At 42.2% G+C, this 20,390-nt stretch overlaps 1 protein-coding gene and 1 pseudogene across 1 annotated transcript in view; both read right to left on the bottom strand.

The window, feature by feature from the left end:
* The window catches only part of LOC126272170 (protein naked cuticle homolog 2-like), a 1,268,099-nt gene that overhangs the window by 893,612 nt on the left and 354,097 nt on the right, over positions 1-20,390 (bottom strand). The window lies entirely within an intron of this gene.
* Positions 6,545-6,662, bottom strand: LOC126274582 (5S ribosomal RNA; annotated as a pseudogene).

The raw sequence follows: 20,390 nt of genomic DNA, 5'->3' as shown, positions 1-20,390 counted from the left end.
GCTTTAAATAGTTCTAGGGGACCGATGAACTCAGAAGTTAAGTCCCATTGTGCCCAGAGCCATATGAACCATTTTTGAAACTTATCTACATCTTCATAGACTGCCGTTGTAGCAGTGTAAGTAGGCTGTTTAGGTATTTATGTTCGTAACGCTAAGTAGCTCTCTGTGTGAAAATCACTGACTGTGTTGTGTGCAGTATGTGGCTGGTTAACGTTGTTGGAATATTCGCTATTGTAGTGTTGGGCAGTTGGATGTGAACAGCGCGTAGCGCTGTGCAGTTGGAGGTGAGGCGCTAGCAGTGGTGGATGTGGGGAGAGAGATGGCAGAGTTTTGAGAGCAGATGATCTGGACGTATGTCCATCAGAGACAGTAAATCTGTAAGACTGGATGTCATGAACTGATATATATACACTCCTGGAAATGGAAAAAAGAACACATTTACACTGGTGTGTCAGACCCACCATACTTGCTCCGGACACTGCGAGAGGGCTGTACAAGCAATGATCACACGCACGGCACAGCGGACACACCAGGAACCGCGGTGTTGGCCGTCGAATGGCGCTAGCTGCGCAGCATTTGTGCACCGCCGCCGTCAGTGTCAGCCAGTTTGCCGTGGCATACGGAGATCCATCGCAGTCTTTAACACTGGTAGCATGCCGCGACAGCGTGGACGTGAACCGTATGTGCAGTTGACGGACTTTGAGCGAGGGCGTATAGTGGGCATGCGGGAGGCCGGGTGGACGTACCGCCGAATTGCTCAACACGTTGGGCGTGAGGTCTCCACAGTACATCGATGTTGTCGCCAGTGGTCGGCGGAAGGTGCACGTGCCCGTCGACCTGGGACCGGACCGCAGCGACGCACGAATGCACGCCAAGGCCGTAGGATCCTACGCGGTGCCGTAGGGGACCGCACCGCCACTTCCCAGCAAATTAGGGACACTGTTGCTCCTGGGGTATCGGCGAGGACCATTCGCAACCGTCTCCATGAAGCTGGGCTACGGTCCCGCACACCGTTAGGCCGTCTTCCGCTCACGCCCCAACGTCGTGCAGCCCGCCTCCAGTGGTGTCGCGACAGGCGTGAATGGAGGGACGAATGGAGACGTGTCGTCTTCAGCGATGAGAGTCGCTTCTGCCTTGGTGCCAATGATGGTCGTATGCGTGTTTGGCGCCGTGCAGGTGAGCGCCACAATCAGGACTGCATACGACCGAGGCACACAGGGCCAACACCCGGCATCATGGTGTGGGGAGCGATCTCCTACACTGGCCGTACTCCTCTGGTGATCGTCGAGGGGACACTGAATAGTGCACGGTACATCCAAACCGTCATCGAACCCATCTTTCTACCATTCCTAGACCGGCAAGGGAACTTGCTGTTCCAACAGGACAATGCACGTCCGCATGTATCCCGTGCCACCCAACGTGCTCTAGAATGTGTAAGTCAACTACCCTGGCCAGCAAGATCACCGGAGCTGTCCCACATTGAGCATGTTTGGGACTGGATGAAGCGTCGTCTGACGCGGTCTGCACGTCCAGCACGAACGCTGGTCCAACTGAGGCGCCATTTGGAAATGGCATGGCAAGCCGTTCCACAGGACTACATCCAGCATCTCTACGATCGTCTCCAAGGGAGAACAGCAGCCTGCATTGCTACGAAAGGTGGATATACACTGTACTTGTGCCGACATTGTGCATGCTCTGTTGCCTGTGTCTATGTGCCTGTGGTTGTGTCAGTGTGATCATGTGATGTATCTGACCCCAGGAATGTGTCAATAAAGTTTCCCCTTCCTGGGATAATGAATTCACGGTGTTCTTATTTCAATTTCCAGGAGTGTATATATATAAAAATATAATGACTTTTTCACACTATTAAGGTAAATACACTGTTTGATCTCTATCAAAATCTTTCATTTGCTAACTATGCCTATCAGTAGTTAGTGCCTTCAGTAGTTAGAATCCATTGTTTAGCTGGCAGTATTGGCGCACGCTGTATTGCAGTAGTTCGAGTAACGAAGATTTTTGTAAGGAAAGTGATTCATGAAAGGTACAGGTTTTTGTTAGTCAGGGCCATTATTTTGTAGGGATTATTGAAAACCAGGTTGCGTTGCGCTAAAAATATTGTGTGTCAGTTTAGTGATGATCAGAATAAGTAAATAGAGAAATGTCTGAGTACGTTCAGTTTTGCTCATCTGTTTGAAAATCAAGTAACGTAAGAGGTTTATCAGCACAGTAATTCATAAATTTTTCCAAGGGGAGATTTCAAAACCAAACGGCAGTTATAACAACCAAAGGGCATGACAGGGAAGCAATGGTTAAGAAGGGTGCGAGACACAGTTGTAGCCTATCTTTAAAATTATTCAGTCTATACATTGAGCAAGCATTCTTCAAACAAAACCAAAGAAAAATTTGGAGAAGGCATTGAGGTTCAGCAGGAACAAATAAAGACTTTAACCTTTGATGATGACTTGGTAATTCTATCAGGGAAAGCAAAGGGCTCGGAAGAGCGGTTGAATGATATGCGCACTGTCTTGAAAGGTGGACGTAAGTTGAATATCAACGAAAGCAAATCAATGTATGTGAAATAAACCACGCGAAGCTGAAGAAAGTAGATTAGGAAATGAGGGACTAAAAGTACTAGATAAGGTTTGCTATTTTGGCGTTAAAATAACTAGCAATGGCCGCAGTTGAGAAGGTATAAAATGTAGACTACCAGTGGGAAGAAAAGCGCCTCTGGAGAAGAAAAATTTGCTTTCACTGGGCTTACATTTCAGTGTTAGGACGTCTTTCCTGAAGGTATGTCTGGAGAGTCGAATTGGTACGGAATTGAAACTGCACGATAAGCTGTTCGGATAACAAGGCAACAGAAGCTTCTGAAATGTGGTGCTGCAGAAGAACGCCGAAGGTTAGATGGGTAGATAGCGTAGCTAATAGCGAAGTATTAAAGATAATTGGGGAGAAAATAAAGTTGTCCCACAATTTGCCTGAAAAAAAAGGGATCGGTTGATAGGATACATCCTGAGGCAGCAAGGATTCGTTTAGTATCGGAGAGAAGTATGGGGAGAGGTAAAAATTGTAGAGGGAGACTAAGAGATAAGCACGTTCAGATGGATGTAGGCTACAGTAGTTGTGCAGAGATGAAGAAGCTTGCTCAGGACAGAGCACTGTGGCGATCTGCATCAAACCACACTTCGGACTGAAGACAACAGCGACGATGACGACGACGACGATGACAGTACTACGAGGGTGAGTTAAATGAAAACCTTAAATTTGTAATAACAAATCGAAATTTCGCGCCATTATCCTGTAAGTTGGTAAGTGCTACAAACAGAGTGCAGAATGGCGTGAAGGTGGCAGCATAGTGCAGATGCACACATACCGTCGCAGTGTCAGTAGTTGTGCAGAGATGAAGAAGCTTGCTCAGGACAGAGCACTGTGGCGATCTGCATCAAACCACACTTCGGACTGAAGACAACAGCGACGATGACGACGACGACGATGACAGTACTACAAGGGTGAGTTAAATGAAAACCTTAAATTTGTAATAACAAATCGAAATTTCGCGCCATTATCATGTAAGTTGGTAAGTGCTACAAACAGAGTGCAGAATGGCGTGAAGGTGGCAGCATAGTGCAGATGCACACATAACGTCGCAGTGTCAGTATAAAGATGGCCGCCCCACTTGCGACTTGCGCCAGGGAAGAACAGCGTTCTGTTATTAAATTTTAGCGTAGTGAAATTTTGAAACCTACTGAAATTCATCGACGAATGAAGGTTCAGTACGCTGATGCATGTTTGTCACGGCAGCAAGACTACGAATGGAGTAGGAAGTTCGCAGATGGTGTGACTTCAGTGGAAGATGCTCCTCGTCCAGGTCAGGCACAACGAGTTGTGACTCCACAGAACATTACAGCTGTTGAAGCCATAGTGAAGGAAAACCGCCGAATGACACTGAATGACATTGCAGCATGTTTACAGATCAGTCGTGGATCAGCACACCACATTGTGCATGATGTGCTCCAGTTTCACAAAGTGTCTGCAAGATGGGTGCCACGGCAGCTGACTCCTGAAATGAGAGAACGACATGTTGATGCTTGTGAAGAACTTCTTCGGCGCTTTGAACGAGAAGGTGATGGCTTCCTTGCAAGAATCGTTACTGGGGACGAAATCTGAGTTCACTTCCATGAACCACATCCTCATCCACCATACTCAACAGACCTTGCCCCAAGGGATTTCCATATGTTTGGACCACTCAAAGACGCAATGGGAGGAAAGAAGTTCCGTTCTGATGAAGAGGTACGACACGCGGTGCATGAGTGGTTGCGCGGACTACCAAAAGATTTTTGTTTTTCTAAAGGAATTTATGCACTTTGTAAGCGCTGGAGGACTTGCATTGAGCGTGGGGGAGATTATGTTGAAAAGTGATACAGATTTGTAACACTTCTGCACGATAAATAATAATTAAAAACTATTTAAGGTTTTCATTTAACTCACCCTCGTATAATCAACACAAAACACTGTATATTCTACGTATGTAATACTTACTAACATTTCATAATTATACAAAATACTGATTGACTGTCGTCTGCGTTGTAACAAGAAAAGCACACACCTGATGAGCCACTGGTTTTGGGTTGCAAAGAAGGCGTGTATGTGCCAGCTAATGTCGTCTTTAATGACTATTATCGGATAAAAAAATACGTTGTTGATATTGCGGTTCTACAACCCTTTCTTGAGAACAACTATTTCAACATCTGTAGATTACATTTTACAATTCTGCAATTGACGATGAAATAAAAGTCAACTTCGTGGAAATTTACTCAGTTGGCGTATACGACTAATAAGCTACATTTATTTCAGTGAAAAACTTTTGGATCTTGTTGTCTCTTCTGACCTACTTAGCTTTGAATTATCTTCGTCGAGATTTCTGATGAAGTGGCAGGGAATCAAGTGGAACTTGTAATGACAGTAAATAAAAGACATTAATGATGTATGTATGCAGACTGAAGCGACAGGTGAAAATTTGTACCGAGGCTGCCGTTCGAACCCGGATCTCCCCCTTAATAGGCAGGCGTAGTAACCACTGCGCAACCCTGACGCTGCGGCTTCACACAATTGTACGGACTGCTCTGGCACGCTTCCGCCCCCAATCCAAATTCCCATTCACGCCTCACCCACTAGGTGTTCTCCCTAGCCACGAACTGCACTGTAGAGGCTCTCCAACTGCATTGGAACAGAACCTCGACACCGAACGAGACGGGGGATCCTGCCTGAAACCCAGGCATAGGTGCTTTTTTTTATGAAATGTAACTATATGATTCCAGAGACCTTTTCAAGTTTTAAACATTTATGATGCGTATATGCAGAATGAAGTGACGAAAGAAAATCTGTAGCAAGGCTGGGATTCGAACCTGGGTATGTTGCTAGGGTAGTCCTTGCAGTTATGCAAAGCCACCGTGCTAGAGAGGCGTAGTGGCTAGTGCGTTTGCCTCGTAGGCAAGAGACTCGGGTTCGAATCCTGCCATTGGTGCATATTTTCAATCATCACTTCAGTCTGCGTACACACATCATAGACGTTTGACACTTGCAAAGGTCTCTGGAACGATGTGGTTTCATTTTGTCAAGTCATTAACACACAAATAAACTTTTATTTCTTTGAGTTTTCAGTTTATTAAATAATTTTACTTGAAAGTGTGTCAGTATATAAGCCATTGTTTTCTGAAACTAACAGCCAGTGCCCTTTATTAGTCCTATGTGAAGTTAATTCAAATATTATATTATCTGCGCAAAGTCACAATACCAACCTGACTATGGTCAACCAAACGCTCCGACAACCGCGACTAATCGTCTGGGGTGTCATTTCTTTTCGTAGCAGGATCCCTGCAGTTGTCATCCCCAGCACCCTTACAACACAGCATTAAGTCGACGATATTTTACGCCTCGTTTCATTGCCATTCTTGGCAGGTCATCGTAGCCTTACATTTCAGCAATATAATGGCCGACCGCACATGGCGAGAGTTTATACTGTCTTCGTGCTTGTTAAACCTTATCTTGACCAGCAAGATCGCATTACGGGTATGGCCCCCCAAGCAGCTTCGGACTTGGACGATCTAACAGAATTTGGCACGATATCCCTCACGAGGACATCCAACAAGTCTCTCAATCAGTGCCAAGTCGAACGACAGCTTGCAAAACGGCCCGAGGTGGACCGACGAGTTATTGACTTGTTCAGTTCATGAAGTTGTTTCTCTTGAATAAATGATCCATTTATTTTGTTTTGAAATTGTAATCATTTGTTTCTCCGTACAAGTACATCTACCAATTTCTGTCAAAAACTATAAAAAAAACTTACTCGTCCCTATTAGGCCACGAAGGCCCAACGGTACTGACCGGCCGCCGTGTCATCCTCAGCTCATAGGCGTCACTGGATGCGGATTCGGAGGGGCATGTGGTCAGCACACCGCTCTCCCGGCCGTATGCGTTTCCGAGACCGGAGCCGCTATTTGTCAATCAAGTAGCTCCTCAGTTTGCCTCACAAGGGCTGAGTGCTTGCCAACAGCGCTCGGCAGATCGGATGGTCACCCATCCAAACGCTAGCCCAGCCCGACAGCGCTTAACTTCGGTGATCTGACGGGAACTGGTGTTACCATTGCGGGAAGGCCGTTGGCACCGATTTCCGTCCCATTCGGATAATTCTTTCACGGTGCATTGTTGTTTCTTTCTTTTTCTTCTTTTTTCACCTTCAGTATTTTTCAGACTTGGCGTGGTTGTACAAATTGAATTATATGCGCTGAACTGAACTGAAATTATTCAGTAGGGATGAAAACAATCAAGACGCAATGACGCGAAAACCTATTTGACTCTGCAGTGTAACGTAGAAGTTGAGAAAAACGAAAATTTGTAATCAGTCGAGACTCGGCAGCAGTAGCTTAACCAAGAGGCTATCTGACCGAACGAGGGCCTACTGGTTGTATTCAAGTGAAGAAGGAAACGTCGCTGACAATTTGCGGGTCTGGAGGAATGCTCGTATGGAAAAATGGCTAAGGCGACTTCTGCCGACAATCATGGGATCAGGATTTCAGTCATAGACTGCCTCCAATTCCTGTTTGTCACGATATATTCTCCCTGCGTTATGTTTGACGACATACAGACTTACAGATATTATGTGCCGTGTTAGCTCTGTATTCGTGAGCTCTAGATTAGTGTTATCAGTGTCATTGTTCAGTTCACAGCAGATTTCCTGCGGCAATGACAGTGGCCGTAATAACGCGGTCCTGTAACACCAGGTTATGTGCTATTAAACACGTACTGCGGCCGATTTACATTTAATAGTCTAGTCAGAGGTGTGCGTCGGCTGCTCGTATTTCCGGATTTGCCGCCGCCGCCACTGGCGTCGGCCGTAGCCGGGGCGGACTGAATAATTCAGCAGGCGGCCGCGGGCGGCGCTGGCGGCATTGATTCAGAGCCGCCGAGCAAACAGCCGAGCAATGGGCGCGAGTAATGCGATTACAGCGGCTGGGACACGCAGCCGCTGCTGCCCTCGATAGCGCCAGCTGGCGACGTTCCGGCGCCCGGCACCGCCTTATATATACACGGCTACTGTAAACGGCTCACTCGTTTCAGAAGTGCTATGTTTTCCCGAGTACTAAGGCTCTCGTAAACGACCGAACTTGTTTGTCAAATTCGCTCTTATCTAGCGATGAATTCGTCAACCAAGCCTGTACGCACGCCAAAAAAGTTTGTCAGTTTAACTTTCGCAATACCAAGGGGATGGGGAGGGGGGGGATAGGTACTATAAAGTACCCACCTTCTGAGAATATTGTAATATCGTCAGTTACTTTATATTTTCAAATTAAAAAAAATATATTTATTGTTTTTAATGAATGCTTCTTACAAATTCCAGTCGGCCGTTGTGACCGAGCGGTTCTAGGCGCTTCAGTCTGGAACCGCGCGGCTGCTACCAACGCAGTTTCGAATCCTGCCTCGGGCGTGGATGGTGTGATGTTCTTAGGTTAGTTAGGTTTATGTAGCTCTAAGTTGTAGGTGACTGATGACCTCAGATGTTCAGTAGCTTAGTGCTCAGAGCCATCTCAACCATTTTTCCAAATTCCATTTCTGTTATAAATTTTTGTGTTAAACTTAACCCAAAAATTTTAGTCTCCCTAAGAGATTTCACTTTTCCCAGTCAATTTCGTGTTCAATATTTCGCGGTTCAGGGCGTTACTTACACATAAATATGTCTTAAAGGAGTATGTTGACAGTAAAAGTCGACAACCATGAGCGAAATCAGTGTTTCTTAAATTTTTTGTGGTGGTCATAAAGTCAGTAGCAAGCAATATTGAAAGTGCGTTAACATCTCCAAAAGACTGCTAAATAAATTTTCATGTTCTCGATCCTAATTATACATCAGCACCTCTTTAAGAAGTATATTGTTAATAAAATTCAACAATTTTTTCTCGGGTAGGCATAAAGTAACCCCTCCTTCCTCAGGAATACGCGTTATGAAAAATGCCTTGGTATTACTGTGTTAACCTCGCTTTTGAAGCAACGATGTTCGTGTATACTGTATTTTGACACTACTGGAAACGGCTACTGATCCGATAACGCTTTTCTAACACTAATTCTTGCACTATACTTAAAGAAGAAGAAGAACAAAAACAAGGAAACAAAACGCTGCTCCAGGGAACGGTTCAAAATGAAACATCTTAAGGGAAAGTGTCTGGTAATCCATCAAATTTGGAAATTTGTATTAAGGACTTATGGGACCAAACTGCTGAGGTCATCGGTCCCTAAGCCTTCACATTACTTAATCTAACTTAAACTAACTTACGCTATGGACAACACACACCCATGCCCGAGGGAGGACTCGAACCTCCGACGGAAGTGGGACCGCAACCGGACACTTAGTACTTGAGTAATGATTCCGTATTTTCCGTGGCAATAACAAGACCAGCATGGTCCCGACCATGTTATCATTATTCAAGTCCTTAAGGGAATGGTTACACTGTAACCTCATAACTACAACTTCCTTCGAATGGACAGTAACACTTTTAATAATTTATGTAGAGTTATTACGCTCTCACAATGAAAAAGAAGTCACAAGTATCCGAAAATTTATTCTCTTCTACTTTGTCCTCTAATGACTGTTGACTAAAATTTCACGACGTGGGAGCATATAGCCTACAATGTTCGTGGAAGAGCCGAAGAATTTCAATTTTTTCCCATTTTATTGCACTCCCGCTTATATGTCGTCCGCAGAATTTTGATTTTCTTCTTAACCTCTTCCCGAGTCTCGGAAAGGTGCGTCACCTCTGTCATTTTGGTAATTGCCAGTGGTATTTCGCTTTTATTCTTGGCGTAGTTTCCACAGTTAAAAAAATTCAAGATTCAGTGAGTAAATTATGATACAACTAATTTTCACTAATTTGACACAAGCTGTAAAGAACACATCAGAGCATCCAAATATGGATTGTTCGAAGTGATGAACCCATGTTTCATCACCTGTGATGATGTTCGACAGAAACTTGTCACCATCAGCCTCGTAAAGCACAAGCAGCTCCACACAGATGGTCCTTTTTTTACTCTTTGTGGCCTTCTGTTAGGGGACGAGGAACCCAGCCGGCACACACCTCTGCGTACCCCAACTGGTGGACTAAAGTCTCAGTACTGCCAACAGAGAAGTCCAGTTGGGCCACACTGGACTCACATTCGGGAGGACAACGGTTCAACCCCGCGTCCGGCCATCCACATTTAGGTTTCCCGTGATTTACCTAAATCACTCCAGGCGAATGCCGGGATGGTTCCTTGACAGGGCACGGCTGACTTCCTTCCCTAATCCATTGAGACTGATCACCTTGCTGTTTGGTCTCTTCCCCCAAAACACCCCCCCCCCCCCCCCGAATCATCATCCAGTTGGGCAGCGAGGTGTGTGCCTGCGATCTGTCCATCACCTCGAATGAGACTGTCCGCACGTTCTACACTGCATGAGCCACAATGTGTCCCGCCGGCCGCCGCGCAGGAGATCGGACATGTTTGCGCGTTCTTGTTGCGATGACGACAGACGCTCAACGACTCACCGTGCTTTTGTTCACTTCCAGGTATCCATAGGCCGGCCGCGGTGGTCTCGCGGTTCTAGGCGCTCAGTCCGGAACCGTGCGACTGCTACGGTCGCAGGTTCGAATCCTACCTCGGGCAGGTTAGTTAGGTTTAATTAGTTCTAAGTTCTAGGCGACTGATGACAACAGATGTTAAGTCGCATAGTGCTCAGAGCCATTGGAAACATTTTGAACCAGGTATCCATAGGCATTCTTGAAGCGCCTATGAATATCTGAGATGCTCTGGTTTTCCACTGAAGTACGCTACTGGCCATTAAAATTGCTGCACCACGAAGATGACGTGGTACAGGCGCGAAATTTAACCGACAGGAAGAAGATGCTGTGATATGCAAATGATTAGCTTTTCAGAGCATTCACACAAGGTTGGTGCCGGTGGCGACACCTACAGCGTGGTGACAAGTTTCCAACCGATTTCTCACGATTTCTCATACACAAACAGCAGTTGACCGACGTTGCCTGGTGAAACGTTGTTGAGATGCCTCGTGTAAGGAGGAGAAATGCGTACCATCACGTTTCCGACTTTGATAAAGGTCGTATTGTAGCCTATCGCGATAGCGGTTTATCGTATCGCGACATTGCTGCTCACGTTGGTCGAGATCCAATGACTGCTACTAGAATAGGGAACCGCTGGGTTCAGGAGGATAATACGGAACGCCTTGCTGGATCCCAACGGCCTCGATTCACTAGCAGTCGAAATGACAGGTATCTTATCCGCAAGGCTGTAACGGATCGTGCAACCACGTCTCGATCCCTGAGTCAACAGATGGGTACGAGTGCAAGCGATGCTGTACTCAACGCCGACGAACCTGGGTGCACGAATGGCAAAACGTCATTTTTTTGGATGAATCCAGGTTCTGTTTACAGCATCATGGTGGTCGCATCCGTGTTTGGCGACATCGCGGTGAACGCACATTGGAAGCGTGCATTCGTCATCGCCATACTGGCGTATCACCCGGCGTGATGGTATGGGGTGCCATTGGTTACACGTCTCGGTCACCTCTTGTACAAACTGACGGCATATTGAACAGTGGACGTTACATTTCAGATGTGTTATGACCCGTGGCTCTACCCTTCATTCGATTCCTGCGAAACCTACATTTCAGAAGGATAATGCACGGCCGCATGTTGCAGGTCCTGTACGGGCCTTTCTGGATACAGAAAATGTTCGACTGGTGCCCTGGCCAGCACATTCTCCAGATCTCTCACCAATTGAAAACGTCTGGTCAGTGTTGGCCAAGCAACTGGCTCATCACAATACGCCAGTGACTACTGTGGTATCGTGTTGAAGCTGCATGGGGAGCTGTACCTGTACACGCCATACAAGCTCTGTTTGACTCAATGCTCAGGCGTATCGAGGCCGTTATTACCGGCATAGGTGGCTGTTCTGGGTACTGTTTTCTCAGGATCCATGCACCCAAATTGCGTGAAAATCTAATTACATGTCATTTCTAGTGTAATATATTTGTCCATTGAATACCCGTTTATCAACTGCATTACTTCTTGGTGTAGCAGTTTTAATGGCCAGTAGTGTAAACTGAATGACAGCTCTTTGCGTTGAACGCAATTTCGTTATAGACGGCCTTTTGAAGGCTACGTATAGAACGGGCACCTATCGGAACTGCATGTAACTATTGGGGATGAAGCAGGAATATTCCAAGATGTCGGAAACAAATTCTGCATTGTTTCAACCGAAATTGGCTGAGAAAAAAGTGTTGCATTACTTGTTGAACACTTGTATCATAAATGAAAGAAATAGACTTTCATGTAAATGCTACACGATAAATACTTGCTATTTGTGGCTAAGTGTTTGCTGTAATACATCTTTAATTATCATCAGTGCAGTGGCTGCTGTACAGCGGGTTTTTCGCTGGTTTAGGCGGCCAATAAGAAGACTGTTGGAGAGGCGTCTGTTTACGCTGTGTGTGATTTATGGCGGCCCGGGTACATTACTCGACGCGCAGCTGGCGTTGGCAATCGATACGGAAATGCGTGCGCGCTCTTCACTTCCTGCTCGCCGCGTGCGTGGGTGTGCGTGTGCGATGCGTGGCCAGCGATCGCGGATATCGATTGTCGCTCCGCACGTGGACACCACGTGCTTCCCCCGCTGCAGCCACTGCAATCCCCTACCACGATGGCTCTGGCAATTCATTTAGCACAAAAATATCCGAATTATACCACAAGAGCTGTTAAAATCGACGATATGGAAGTTAATTTATTTTGAGTGATATGAACGCTGCTTTTGCTCTAGGGTTCGCGGCAGTGTAGTCACCGTTGCACACGCATGAATGAACTCCGCAATGAGCAAGAACTTCAGTGCAATAGAGAAACAAAATGAAGTTTTACAACAAACTATGTGATTGCCCTGTTAGTTATTTGTCTAAATTTTATGTTAGATAGGGAAAGTAAGAAAGTTTGTCTCTACGTCCATCCATAACAGATCAAGTCCCACAACACTTTAATTTCCAAATAGTAAGATGTGTACGAATTTTGGATGAAACTGCTCCAAAACTTCAGAACTGTGCTCACATGTCACCATTTTCTCACTCCCACCCCCATAAACAGTGTTGCTGTGCCAGTGACAACACAGTTAGTGTTTCCTGGTATCTGAAATTACTCCACTTGTTCCATCAGAGCTATGATGGAACATAGACATGCACATCAATTTTACTGCCCCTACTGATGGGTTTCATGCAACCCACAACACTTTCCAAAACAACATCCGGGATTTTCACGTTCTCTCGCTCGCTATGCGCAAACTGGTGGTCCTAGACAAAATGTGAATAGCACCTTTTTGCAGGAAATTTAATGCATTTATAAATTTTGTGCTGATATACGCTTTTGCTGGAGACCCAGCAGGGTAACTGAGAGCACTAACGCGCTGCTTCCTGGACTCGGGTAGGCTGGCTGGCCGCGGATCGAATCCTCCTGGCGGACTAATGACGAGGGCCGGTGTGCCAGGCAGGCTGGATGTGGTTTTTAGGTGGTTTCCCACATCCCAGTAGGTGAATACTGGGCTCGACCCCACGTTCCGCCTCAATTACACGACTCGCAGACATTTGAAACAAGTTCGCGCTATTCCATGGGTTACACTAGATGCAGACAGCTGTGGTACACTCATTCCATCCCATGGGGTATGCGGTGACAACAGGAATGGCATCTGGCCACCCCTTAAAATTAACATGCGACGTCCATTTAACCATAACAGCAGACCCCACAAGTCAGGATTAATGCTTGGATAGAGAGAGATACGTTTTACTGTAGACTACGGCTTTCGAGCTATTCAAGGAAAAGATACTTGATTGTCACAAGTAGAAACTTGTTCCTTGAATAGTTTATAAACCAGAGCGTACAGCGAAAACTTATACCAGTTTAAAATTTAACTACCTAACATTTACTACAAAAAAAGTCTTGTTAATTTTTTTTGTTGGACAAATATTTCACGTATAGTGAATGAGAGAATGCGAACAATGTCGTTTGTAGTATTTGAAGGCACTGCAGGTTGCATAAAACCCATTAGCAAGAGCAACTGAATCATCCTGTATACAGATATCAATGATACAGCAGGTAATTCTAGAAAATATGCGTTCACTTCAAAATGATAAGTATTTACTGTTGAAGAGGTGGGAACCATCCTGTAGGAAGCACGAAGCCTTCCTCCACTGTGGTATACACATGCGTTTAGAGATCGTTTAGAACTGTATAAGGCACTTAATGACTTCTACTGTTGTCCTCCGAAATAATGAACACTCCCATTGCCAAACTCTGGGCTGCCTCCATCAACAAAGACAACTGAGTGTGTCACGATGCAAGCAAGCAACAGTGATGTGTCCGGACCCAGCACGATGAAATGTGTACCAGTTAAGTTACACACAGAATTGTAATTACCAGGGAGCTTCTGCACGAATTAATACGAAACGTTACCATCTAATTACCTAGTCCCACAGGGAGTACAGTACATTAATCCATCTTCACTCGCGGCAGCTAAAGACAAAGCTGCATTGCCACCAGCTTTTGGACAAACTGGCTCAGATAATTACAGCTCCACTATGTGGCAAATACATTGTCATCTAAAAGCATGGAATGTCACAGACACTTCCATCATCACGACTCGTAATACTGAGCATAGGCAGCACCGCAAGTTTACGAGATGATTTTAACTTAAAGAAAATAATCGAACAATTGTACAGTACTTTGCACCGAAGTACAAAACTGTATAATATTGTCTATTGGAGTACCTGAAACTCGATAGTAGTCTAAGAGACGACGTCACACGGCATCTGATAGTCACTTTGCCCTTAAACTGCCAGGCTGGCAAGTACTTCAATAACCTTCCCAAGCTACAGGCAAAAATATTTAACATTTGTCAAATTACATTCACAGTGCCCATTATGACAATTCGTACCCTTATAATATTTTACCGCTGTGACAGCAGAAACAATTATTTATGGTAAATCCTTATAAACAACATCATAAGCTATCTGACACACTTGTCATGGATCATGTCCAAATATTAGCAGTATGGGTACGCAGTGAGGGTAGGTGATCAGTTCACAAATACTTGTTCTCCATAAAGCAATCCATCCATACTGTCGCCTAATTCGTACTAACAGCTTCATAACATTTCTTGAAAGTCTGTATCGGACATTGGGACCAACTATCCTTGATTCCCCTAATCCTCACTTCACGGAGTCCCAATTCGCTGCTTTGACAGCCCTCGTTACGAGTATCACCCACACTGAATGAGATCTCTTGCAGTGTCTGTAAGTGTCTAGCAGCTTTTCGGTTCTAGAGCTGGAACTGATGTAAATGAGGTTTCAGTTCTTTTGCATTTTCTTTCCAAGCATGGGAAATTCCATTTTCGTTCTTTTTCGACTGTATTGTTAGGATTGTAACTGAGTAGATGAATTTGGTGGATTGTACCCCATATGCCCACTTTCTGGCTCACCCTCTGGGTGACCAAGAAAATGAGGTAGCGATGCACCATCTCCCAAATTCATCTACTATAATCCTACTACTTCAAGTCTGACTCACGGCACTTCCATTCAAAAGAATATATTTTTTACAGAGGTGTACTTAAGAAAACCGAATTTTAAAGATTTTTTAAATGAAAGGTGCACATAAGAATATAAGTTAATGCAATTTTTATAAAAGGTAAACGTAAGAAAACAAATAAAATGAATTGGTTAATGAATAAAGTCGTTTACCAAAAAGAGCAAAACCTTCGGCACCATTTGAAGCAAACCTGGAGGTTTTTTTTTCTCACTTGATGGTACTCTCTTTATTTCTTGTTTTCATCCTCAAGGATTTTTGCTGAACGTTGCTGTTGTTCTGCGACTTTGATTGCTTCTCGTCGCCCACCCAATCTTCACCTGGCACCTCCTTGTCATGTATCTCTGCAATAGATGGAAGAGCTGCTGATGGCAGATGTTGGCTTCTTTATCTTGATGGGCTGCAGCAGTGGATGACGATAGAACACTGCAAGAGTATTGGCTGGCTGAACCAATTCTGTAGCAATTCACCCTTTGCCTCTGCAGGGCAAAGCAATAGCGCTGTCAATCTGTATATATAGTTAGTATTCAAGTTTCAAAGTACCTAATAAAAGCTCTACCTTAATGAACGAATTTTGATGAAAACAGATAATATTTTTTACTTTACTACATTTTTAAATGGAGAACACATGCGAAAACACATAAATTAGATTGTAATCGTAACAATTTAGTTCAAAAAAAGAATTATTTATCTTCGAAACTAATTATGTTCCCCTGACAATTGTAATGAAACTTGCTTGAACAGCATCTATCACACACTCTCGTAACTTTTGTAATGCCAATTAATTTTAGTAGCATAGAAGTGAGTCACTGTACTAGGCTAGTAGAATGACTAAGGAGGTAGCAAGTTTCTGCGGCAGCGAGAGTTGGCTCAGAGCCACGATGAGCGAGCGCGACCTTCGCGCTGACAGAGAAGGCGCAACATGCAGATAACAAGCCGCGGGTCGCGACCCGATGGCCATCGCGGTTAGAGTCTGACTTAGGATTCGCTTGGAGCAGGACCTTGCGCAACACTGAGCTTACCACAGCGACATTAATAGATCGATTCTTCGCTAATTTCTCAGCCAAATATTAACCGATTTAAAAAATTCATAGTGCAAACATGATGGAGTCAAAACCTGCTTTAGCTGTTCACTTTTTACTTTCTCCATCTTTTTTAAAATGTTTCAGAAATGTGTATAAGCACGAACGTAGCACCTCTATAAATTTTTTAAATTTTTCTTCAATCTGTGTGGAAGTAAAAATTAATAATTAAAAATCTTCAGTAAGTATTCTGTGTTGAGCATCGTATGTAAGATTCTTCTTTCCATACATAATTACATATGCTTAAGTGTCTGCAGGAATTTTATCATTAAAAGTTGCACACAGTTTCATAGTCTTTTCTGTGATGTTACAGCATACTTTCTTTAAGTCATATTAAATACATAAATCGGATAATTCTTTATAAAATTATTTGGGCTAATATCAAGATCTGCTCCCTGTTGTGTAACTCGTTTAAAATCAAAAAATGCATTGTATGCTTTGAGGAAATTATTTGGAGGATTAATATTCCACATCTCCTGTGGGAAAATTTCTTTTCTTCCATTTTTAAGTATATATTCTGTAGGTTAGGCAACGGCCTTGCCGCACTGAATACACCGGTTCCCGTGAGATCACCGAAGTTAAGCGCTGACGGGCGTGGCCGGCACTTGCATGGGTCACCATCGAGGCCGCTATGTGCTATTGCCATTTTTCGGGGTGCAATTAGCCTCGTGATGCCAATTGAGGAGCTACTCGACCAAATAGTAGCGGCTTCGGTCAAGAATACCATCATAACGGCCGGGAGTGTGGTGTGGTGACCCCACGCCCCTCCTATCGGAGTCTTCACTGCAGATGGCATGACTGTCGGATGGTCTCGATGGACCATTTGTAGCCTGTAGACGGAGTGGATATTCTGTAGGTTAACGTGATTGAATAACGGAGAGTCGACTAATTGATTATTTTTACGATTTGTCTGAAATATAAACAAACAAGAAAATGGGTCAATTATCTCTGAGCACCATGAGACTTAACTCCCAAGGTCATCAGTCTCCTAGAACTTAGAACTACTTAAACCTAACTAACCTAAAGACATCACACAGATCCATGCTCAAGGCAGGATTCGAACCTGCGACTAGAGGTCGCGTGGTTCCAGACTGTAGCGCCTAGAACCGCTCAGCCACCCTGTCTGGCAACAAATAAAAAATATGGCACAACAAATTCTACTGAGTTATAGTAATTCGTGATATCTAGTTCAAAATTATTCTTATCACTCAGTCCTGCAACGTCTACAGTTTGTAGTTCATAAACAGATATCGGAAGCTTCGCATTTTTTCAGAATATTTTCCCTTTGTTCCAACTCGTAATCTGGCTCATATTTAACAATTCGTACATGAATTTCCATGGATTCTACAACAATTTTACTTTCTTTTGGAAGAGTGTCTTTTATTTCAATTATAGCATCATTATAATCAGACCATCAAAGAATAGAATCTCCAGCACTTGATGACCATGTAAAACTCAATGTTAAATCTCCTTCTCACATGATATCCTTATAATTCTTAAAAAATTCACCAAGCATCCCTAATGGATAAAGCACTTCATTTTCCTTGTTCTTTATTGTTCCATTATTAAGAATATTCCCTTCCCTACCTATTTTATCAGAAGACATGAAGTCAAATGCAGTAAAACGGATGAGGAAATAAAAGGATGCTCTACTCTAGACATAACATTGTTCCCCGTCTTTATGGTTATAAAATCAAAAAGTTTGCTACATAATTATCAGTTAATTCTTGATTGGATTTTCAATCATAAATTGAATAATCTGTGACATCTCTTCAAATAGTACTGAAATTCAGGTATAATTGGGCATGATTAGGATAAAGCCATTAATCACCAATACTTATATACTTATGTTAATATAAGCATTCTAGTTGGGCACATATAAATTATTTTTAGTCTTCTCATTCACAGGGAATGAGTAAAACTGATAACTCTCGATATTAAGTGAAGCTACTTTAAAATTTATGACTTGCCCTAGATATTTTGTAGAAGATTCTTTTGCTAGTTATAGAACTAGTATATATAAATGGAATAAGAAAATATAAAATGTTTCTATAATGGAGCAACTAAGAAAGTATTAGAAATAACTGAAAAAGCATTTAATTTATGGTAAAAATATACTAATATTAATTTGCACCTCAATAACAATAACCCCAATATTAACATTTCAAATAAAAGACGATTACACTAAAATGAAATATATGGTTATCATTGCCCAAAGGGTCTAGATGGGAAAGGAAATGTGTTAGGCCCAGCATTTTTTCTAAATAAGAATAATGATCCAGTCGAAATACATATGGAAGATGATGAGTGACAGTAGTTAGAAACTGATAAAAATGCATAAAAATATCTGTCAATTTTTTTTGAATTTTTTGTTCATGAAATTGGCCACTCATTAAGTTTATATTGTTCAGCTGTTTATGAATGAACAATGTATCCACAATATAATGGTTCACATTAAGAATTATTACAAGATGATAGTGATGTTATTCAAAGTTTGTATGGTAAAAAATAATAACACAATCAACTACATCAGTTCACCTATCAACACAACCCTCTATACTAAATGAATGAATTGACTCATCATGTCAAACGAAAAAGTTCGATCACTTACGTTTTGTAAATGACATTATATATATTTTTATAAGAATTTGGTTTCAATAGCTGATAATAAGCCACAATTGATAACCATTTGGTTAACATTCTTACCTGATAATTTCCAAAAGTGGATGGAATATATGAAAGACCAAGTGGCAAAGTTGTGTTATTTGTTGACAATATGATATATATGATGAATTTACATACATTACAACTAATTCTGAGAAATTCAAGATCAATATCTAGTACAGGATTATGTAAAAACTTTTTACTGAATGGTGTTGTTAACACTTATTCAGGTAGAACTTGTATATTAATTATTGAACTTTTCTGTGTGGAATTAGATGAATGTAATTTTACATATAAATCATGAGGAATTACAAATTGGGGATTTCCTGGATTACCTACTGGTATAAATTCGGCATTTGGATATGTTAATGGACTGTTGTATTTTTTCAAGGATGATACATTCTATGAATACAACGAATTTACTGTGAAAGTCTGATTTATCTTTATTTGGTATTGATTGTAGTAAACCACCTGCTTTAGTCCCTGAAGTAATAACTATTTTGAAAGGTGCATTAGATAAATCAGCAGGACTTTGTCTGATTAAACCCAATTTTTGCAAATATCGTAATAGTGAGAAGTCAACTGAAAATTTTACATAACAGAAATTCCTTGTGTATGAGGAAAAAGAATTGCTAAATATTTTTATAAAGAACATTTATGGCGGATTCTGAATGAAAAATATTCGAAAATACTACTGTCAATGGAAAATGTTGAAAAACAGGAAAGTGATTCATCTACAAACAAATGTAAAGGTTGTCAAGAAATTAAACATTTAAGTTGTTTTTATGTAAATATTTCACATAAAGATAAATATAATAATAAATATAAGAAATGTACTTCAGAATATATGAAGAATAAGAAAGTAAAATAACCTTGTACTTAAATAAGAAATCATATTTTTTACTAAGCTAATATTTCGTATTTCCTATAAATACAAAGGCCAAATGGAGCAATTCACAGTTGTTAACTTCGCAATTACTGTAGGAGAAATAATTTACAAGGGTACAGTAAATTAAAGGAAGCTGATCTAATTGCAATTATTGTTAAGCATCATCACACACCAAACGTTGGTTACCTCTCAAGACCAATCTCTGGAAAAAATTATCTTATCATAACATTGACAATGATGATGAAATTTTCGAAACTTCATTGGATAAACCAATGAAAGAAATATTTCCATTTTCTACTGATGTGTTTATGAAAAAGAAAACTAAAGACAAACCATTGGAAAAAATGTTTCCATTTTCTAGTGATATGTTTGTGAAACCAAAAACTAGAACTAATAAAGAAAAATTATTCCCCTTTTACACTAATTTATTTGAGAAATCAAGAATTAGGAAAACAGTTAGAGATTATGTAGTTGATAGTGCTTTTTTAAAAAGATTAGAAACAATTAATGTTGACAATAACATAAACACAGTTGAACCTACTCATTTCTTAACTGCAGTAAGATGAAAAATTATGAAAAAAATTTTAAAAGACAACC

This window comes from Schistocerca gregaria, chromosome 5, assembly GCF_023897955.1.
Source record: "Schistocerca gregaria isolate iqSchGreg1 chromosome 5, iqSchGreg1.2, whole genome shotgun sequence".
NCBI classification, from domain to species: Eukaryota; Metazoa; Arthropoda; class Insecta; order Orthoptera; family Acrididae; genus Schistocerca; species Schistocerca gregaria.
This window is presented reverse-complemented; position numbering and strand designations above follow the sequence as displayed.